The sequence below is a fragment of the Papaver somniferum genome, chromosome 4 (assembly GCF_003573695.1).
Source record: "Papaver somniferum cultivar HN1 chromosome 4, ASM357369v1, whole genome shotgun sequence".
Classification (NCBI taxonomy): Eukaryota; Viridiplantae; Streptophyta; class Magnoliopsida; order Ranunculales; family Papaveraceae; genus Papaver; species Papaver somniferum.
Window position 1 is genome coordinate 17384296 of NC_039361.1, and position 8217 is coordinate 17392512.

Here is an 8217-nt window from a genome sequence, read left to right on the forward strand (position 1 = left end):
GGAATTTATGGAGATCGAGAATAAATGTAAGATAAACAAAAGATGTTTGGAAAAGTCTAATTGATGAGGAGTTCTGCAAAGTAGTGATGAGTGCTAAAAAGTGCATATTTCTATATATTTTTCTTGGCATTTAACTCATCTTTTGTGCATTAATTCTCCATTTTATCCCATATTCTGTATTTTCATTGTTTTCAAGAATAAATACTTTTCTTAATTAATTTTGCATTTTTAGGTACTAAATAAAGCCTGGTTAACTCACGAAGTGAAAAGAGCAAAGAAACGGCAAAGACTCCCGCAGAAAGACAGCGAAGAATGATGTTTGCAAGAGCCGGATCAACTAGAAGTGGGCTTGGAAGGAAGAATTTGTTCTTAAAGAAGAAGTGGGATCAGAATTGTCTAAGCCCAAACTCTAACCTAAGTCCAAGACCAAGCCCAAAGCCTGCCTAAGATCGTAGCCGTCAGATTGGATCCACAGATGCATCCTACGGTCGCTTCATCGTCGTGCATCGAAGTCTGAAGCTCCTGTCAAACACTACAACACCTAACTCCATCTTGAGCCGTCAATTTCGTTGTACTTCCGCATCCAACGGTCGCTCCTCGCTTCCTTCTGTCTCGCCGTTAGATCGATCCATCATCTTCGCATCCAACGTCTCATCCTCGCTGTTCATCAACAATTGCTAAACCCGCTCAACACCCGAGTACCAAATACCCTATACCCAAAACAAACGCACCCCAATCCATTTTCCATCGACTTATTCTCTTTCTCCCTCACCCTCTGCAACACCACCATACCCTGCCGCACCACCATCATCACCACCACCTTCCTCAACTGCCACAACCACCACCAAAAGCCATCATGGCTATTACCTAATGAAACCCCATCTATTTCCCCTTCTTTCTAGCCAGCTATCATACCAATTTCTCTCCTAGGGTTTCAGAGACAGGAAAGAAGAGAAATTGATAAAATAGCTCGAGCTAGAGGAGCAGTTGGAACAGGAGATGGAGAAGGAAGACCAGAGGAAGGATGGGTCGAAGACATGGGAACGAATCATCCCATCAAATTAGGTAAATCAGTAACCCTAATTTCTGCTGTTTTTGGGGATTTTGGGAAAACTTGTGTAGAACCCTAATTGAAGCTTGTAACTATAAATATGATGCGTGGGTGTGTGTTAGAAGACATGCCTGGATTATCCAGTGCACCCTTTGGAGGCCTGGATTAGCCAGTGCTCTCCACTGTTAGGTTTTGTAATCTTCTGTTTTAATTCCAAGTTTCAATTTCAATTACTCTTTATGTTTATCATGTTTACAATTACTGTCAATATGTTCTAATTACTCTTGCTAGGTCTTAGATGAAGCCTGAAGACCTTGTTGGGAAGCAAAATCTTAGTGAACACTCTTGTAGGTTTAACTGAATTAGGATGTTAGTGTTCTTGGTGATTGAAGTCACCTGTGATTGAGTGTGCTGTAAGAAGACACTCAATGCTAGGGGTGAACTAGAGAATTTAGGGACTTAACCATCCACATTTAACTAAAGTAGGGAAGTTATGAAGCTTAGGGATCAAACAGCACCTGTGATTGAGTGTGCTGTAAGAAGACACTCAATGCTAGGGGTGATGCTAATGAGCTTAGTTAATTAACTCTCTATCTATGTATGCCCTGGATTATAGGAAGGCATGAGCCTCCACCTTTGTCCATTAGGGACAAGAGCATAAACTAGATTGATGCTTCCTAGCTAGGCCATAAGGTGAATTCAAATCCCCAAGTGCATTTACTGCTTAGCTTCTCTGCCTTAGGCTCACTGCCTTTATTTCACTACCACTGTTACCTTTGCTTCATTGTCTTTATTTTACTTCACTGCCTTGCCTTTGGCTACTGCCTTTGTTCTCTGTTAAGCTTAGAAAACAGTTTAGGAAACTTCAACTTACACACCCTAGTCTCTGTGGATTCGACCCGTATTTGCATTGTTCTACACCTCGACACCGTGCACTTGCGGTATCAGTTTGTGACTCTTTTAGAGAGCCACCAAGTTTTTGGCGCCGTTGCCGGGGACTGGTGCTGTGTAGTTGAAAAAAAAAAAAAACCAAAAAAAAAAAAAAAAATTGTGCTCTTGCTTTTCTGTTTTCAAACTTAGCTGTAACTTAGCTTGTTTAGTGTCACTTAGTATAACTGCATCTGTAACTTAGTATAGATCTTAGTGTAACTTAGCTTTAGCTGCATCATATAGCATCTGCATCTTAGCTGTAAGCATTGCATCCATATCTGCATCATTTAGCATCTGCATCTTAGCTGTAAGCATTGCATCCATATCTGCATACCTGCATCATCTCTAGTTTGCATATTGTCATCATAACTTGCATTCATTACTGCATATTCATATTTGCATTGCATACTCATTGCATCTTGCTGTCCTGATTGCATATTAGTCATCTTTACATTCTTGCAGTCAATCTTGCGTTACAGTTCTTGTTCACTGCCTTTCTTTGCTGTCCTTGACATTTTTGTTGAGTGACCAGGTACTGTGACCTTGCTGTGAGGCTGAGAACAAACCTCTGGTGTTGTTGTGCTGCTGTGAAGCCCAAATGGTGTTGTTGCTGTTACCTGTGGTGCTGCAGCAGAGCTGCTGTTGCTGAAGCTGTTGCCCCTGCTGTTGTTGCTGTGACCTTGCCACAAACTGACCTGGTGCTGCTGCTGTTTCCTGCCAGGCCAAGCCTATTGTTGTTGTTGAGTTGATCTTGTGTTGTTGTCTGCTGCTGCTGTAACTAGACCAAAACACAACTGGGCTACACAAGCTTAGGATGATCCAAAGCCCAACTGGGCTTTTGCAACCAAACTGAACAGCTGGGCTGTGCTTAAGCAAGTAAGCCTAAACCCATTAAGAAAACCCAAACTGTGGGCTTCCATTTTTCTTGTGGGCTTGTAATATTAAACCCAACATTTGGGCTTATATTTTCTGTTGGGTTTGTAATTAATTTCTTGTGGGCTTGTTTGTTTAATTTCTTGTGGGCTTGTGGTTTTAGATTGATTTGGGCCTGTTGTTTTAATTAAAGAAAACTGAACTTTTGAAAGCCCAGTTGGGCCTCATATTTTAGTTAGTAGCTAGCCAAAGCCCAACTAAATTTCTGGGACCGTGGGCTTAACATCCATTTGAAAACTAAACATTTACACTGTGGGCTTGACCCAAAAACAGAAAACGTTTTCAAAGCCCAGTTGGGCCTCGACCTTTGGCTATTTAAGAGCCCAAATTTAAAATTGTTACCTGGGCTTGTTTCTGAACTGTGGGCCTGAACCAAAGTTCGAGTGGGCCAAAATTTCAAAATTTCAAAAGCCAACAGTGAGCTTTACTCACCAGCAGTGGGCCTGTTTTTCAAAAACGTAGCTGGGCTTCGCAAAACCCAACAGTGGGCTTGGTCTCCTTATCCCATTAAAAACCAAATGTTTTTCTCCCATAAAAACCAAAGTTTTCCGAATGTTTCCCTAGAAACCAAAATTTTTCTTTTTCCCATCAAAACCAAATGTCTCCCGACAAAACCAAATTTTTCCCAAAAAGTCCAATCCCATTAAAAACCAAATTTTCTTGTATAAAATCTAGTAGATAGTTTCTTAGTTAAATCTTTTGTTTCTTTTGTATATATAGTGCTAATCCAATATGATCTCGGCTAAAAAATGTTGGATTTTTTCCTTGAATAACGGAGTTCTAATCTTGCTTTCGCCGAAATCGGGTATTCTCTTTCCTTTTTCTCTACTCAGCATAATCCTCTCCATATGTTGTATTATAATTCTTTACATATTTTGAAACATTGAGGACAATGTTTAGTTTAGGTTTGGGGGTATAGAGTAGATACCACGATCACATGCCATAATTGAAAACAAGAACTCCTTCTTTTTGAATTCTTTTTGAAAAAATTGAAAAAAAAAAAACTAAAAAATTAAAAAAACATAAAAATGGAGCTCATTTACCTTGAAATGTTGACTCTTGTGCATGTATGTAAACATAAGGATTCTTAGTCTAGATACTTAGGCACCCTGATTCTAGCACAATTCACATGTGATAAGAAACTTGCACGCGCACGATCTACCAATACATGTATAGCCTCGATCTTCAAGGTGTTTGATAGGAAGTTAGATTGCCAATCACTTTAGAATACTGAATGAGACTTGACTAGCTTGTTCTTTGGTTGGCTGGGATAGAAGTTGGAGGATACGTTAAGAAAAGCAACCATAGAATTTGACCGGATGCATTCGATAAGGGCCACCTCTTGCTAAGAGTCATGTAATTATGTTTTTCTTTTTGTTCATGTATCAAAAGTGTCACTATGTTGTAAAGATCAAAGTTTTTTATTAAAAAAAAATCAAAAAAATCAAAAAAAATCAAAAAAATATCAGAAAAAGTCAAAAAAAAAATCAAAAAAAAATATCAAGTATTTATTTATTCCATGTTTTGTCATGTTAAAGACAATAGTTCTCTCTTGTTCCAAAAATAAAAGAGAGTAATCAATGTAAATAAGAGTCATGTAAAGAGTCATCTTTTTGTTGTAAATAGTCTTGTAATAAGCAAGGAGAGTGCAGCCATCGATGTATAACGCGGGTAAACTGAAATATCACCAACTCATTGGGTGAACATTCACAATTCTCGTAAAGCCGGACAGCTAGCTTGGCTTAGAATTCGGTTCTTAGCCTAAAAACTATCTCTTGGTGATTAGTAGTCATAACTTCAGGTCATTCTAGAAACATGTGTAGATACACTTTACACTCTTATCACGTGTCTTTATTTGTTATCAGTGCTAGGATTGTGCCTTTGATAGCTAGATTGACATCTCCATTTTGCTGTGAGCTTCTACTGTCTTGCACATGTCACATTTCATGGAATCTGAGCTTATATTTTGTCCTAGAACTTTCTAGGTACGTTCTAAGCAAACCTCACGAGACTTCACTCGTCCACTAGGGACACTTAGTGGTTTAAAAGGCTTAGTGCATACGCTAAATGCATTCGAGAAACCAGCGACAGTGGTATAGGTAGGATTTCCTTAGTTTTGTTTTACTTGAGGACAAGTAAAATTCAGGTTTGGGGGTATTTGATGAGTGCTAAAAAGTGCATATTTCTATATATTTTTCTTGGCATTTAACTCATCTTTTGTGCATTAATTCTCCATTTTATCCCATATTCTGTATTTTCATTGTTTTCAAGAATAAATACTTTTCTTAATTAATTTTGCATTTTTAGGTACTAAATAAAGCCTGGTTAACTCACGAAGTGAAAAGAGCAAAGAAACGGCAAAGACTCCCGCAGAAAGGCAGCGAAGAATGATGTTTGCAAGAGCCGGATCAACTAGAAGTGGGCTTGGAAGGAAGAATTTGTTCTTAAAGAAGAAGTGGGCTCAGAATTGTCTAAGCCCAAACTCTAACCTAAGTCCAAGACCAAGCTCAAAGCCTGCCTAAGCACGTAGCCGTCAGATTGGATCCACAGATACATCCTACGGTCGCTTCATCGTCGTGCATCGAAGTCTGAAGCTCCTGTCAAACACTACAACACCTAACTCCATCTTGAGCCGTCAATTTCGTTGTACTTCCGCATCCAACGGTCGCTCCTCGCTTCCTTCTGTCTCGCCGTTAGATCGATCCATCATCTTCGCATCCAACGTCTCATCCTCGCTGTTCATCAACAATTGTTAAACCCGCTCAACACCCGAGTACCAAATACCCTATACCCAAAACAAACGCACCCCAATACATTTTCCATCGACTTCTTCTCTTTCTCCCTCACCCTCTGCAACACCACCATACCCTGCCGCACCACCATCATCACCACCACCTTCCTCAACTGCCACAACCACCACCAAAAGCCATCATGGCTATTACCTTATGAAACCCCATCTATTTCCCCTTCTTTCTAGCCAGCTATCATACCAATTTCTCTCCTAGGGTTTCAGAGACAGGAAAGAAGAGAAATTGATAAAATAGCTCGAGCTAGAGGAGCAGTTGGAACAGGAGATGGAGAAGGAAGAGAAGAGGAAGGATGGGTCGAAGACATGGGAACGAATCATCCCATCAAATTAGGTAAATCAGTAACCCTAATTTCTGCTGTTTTTTGGGATTTGGGGAAAACTTGTGTAGAACCCTAATTGAAGCTTGTAACTATAAATATGATGCGTGGGTGTGTGTTAGAAGACATGCCTGGATTAGCCAGTGCACCCTTTGGAGGCCTGGATTAGCCAGTGCTCTCCACTGTTAGGTTTTGTAATCTTCTGTTTTAATTCCAAGTTTCAATTTCAATTACTCTTTATGTTTATCATGTTTACAATTACTGTCAATATGTTCTAATTACTCTTGCTAGGGCTTAGATGAAGCCTGAAGACCTTGTTGGGAAGAAAAATCTTAGTGAACACTCTTGTAGGTTTAACTAAATTAGGATGTTAGTGTTCTTGGTGATTGAAGTCACCTGTGATTGAGTGTGCTGTAAGAAGACACTCAATGCTAGGGGTGAACTAGAGAATTTAGGGACTTAACCATCCACATTTAACTAAAGTAGGGAAGTTATGAAGCTTAGGGATCAAACATCACCTGTGATTGAGTGTGCTGTAAGAAGACACTCAATGCTAGGGGTGATGCTAGTGAGCTTAGTTAATTAACTCTCTATCTATGTATGCCCTGTATTATAGGAAGGCATGAGCCTCCACCTTTGTCCATTAGGGACAAGAGCATAAACTAGATTGATGCTGCCTAGCTAGGCCATAAGGTGAATTCAAATCCCCTAGTGCATTTACTGCTTAGCTTCTCTGCCTTAGGCTCACTGCCTTTGTTTCACTGCCACTGTTACCTTTGCTTCATTGTCTTTATTTTACTTCACTGCCTTGCCTTTGGCTACTTCCTTTGTTCTCTGTTAAGCTTAGAAAACAGTTTAGGAAACTTCAACTTACACACCCTAGTCTCTGTGGATTTGACCCGTATTTGCATTGTTCTACACCTCGACACCGTGCACTTGCGGTATCAGTTTGTGACTCTTTTAGAGAGCCACCAAGTAGAAAACTAAATCATACCGTGCAAATCATGTATCAAAAGGTGTGTATGAATCAAAACGAGAAGAGGAAGGAAGAGTATTAGGCAAAATCGCTCTAACATCCCAATATCCCCCAAGCACCGATGTCAGACCTAGAAAGATGAAAAGAAGATGAAAGTTAGATTCATTATAGATGCGAGTAACAAAGAAATTAACTAAAACTAACAGGAAAGCGTTAAGAAAGATAGAATCAAAGGAAGAAGATGAACGAGTTATCAACGATTTAAGCTGAGTCAATCGCCCGATTTTTCTCCAGAACTTTCTAATCCCGGATACATTCAGAAATACATCGGCTTCAGTTGAGCTTTACCTGAAAACTCCTAATAGTCCGCTACGCGCCAATGTTGGCATATAGAACAAATGAGTTGGTCGAACTTGAACCGGTGTTCATTTAATTTATCCAAGAGAAGAACGATTCTACAATTACTGCAACTTCAAAACTGGTAATACGAGTACCAAAATGTTGGGGTGTACCAATCTTATGCTTAGAGGTGTTTTGTCTTATTCGGATTTTAGTACACACCAAACAATTCGTAAGAGGTGAACCATCAAACATTTGCAGTTGACCATGTTTCTGATTTAAGTCGGATATTTTACTACCTCCAAATCAAGAAGACCTAACGAAGTTGATTAGCTGGAGGAAGAAACTGGGTTGACAACTTCAGTGCCAGTTTGACTGACCCATTTTTCTCGACACGAATACGGCCTCGCACCAAAAGAGGAACAATAAATAAATGACTCGAAATGAATGCTAGTACTAAAATCCAACGTGAAATGTCTTGTACTCTTTGGAGCGCCGCTCCAGACAACCATGCCAAGGAACAACCAAGTGTGTCTCATGCAGGACCGTACGTGCCTACTCAGGAGTGGGCAAGGATAATAAGCTAGCGTGCCTCTGTCCTTGTAAATGCATGGAATGGGGTTTTGATCAATATCCCATTCCGGCTTTGGATTCTATATATTTTGGCAGTAGTAATGTTGCCACTGAAACTGAAGACAGGTTTAAGGTTTAGAGGAGGAGAGAACAAACAAGAAGAAAAACAAGCAAAATTGATGGCAACTAACTTTACTTCCGTTAGTTTACTGTATGCGGATAATCCTTGCTTGTTTTGAAGTATAGCGACAGCGTGGAGGTTCCCACTTCCCATAACCACATGTGTTTG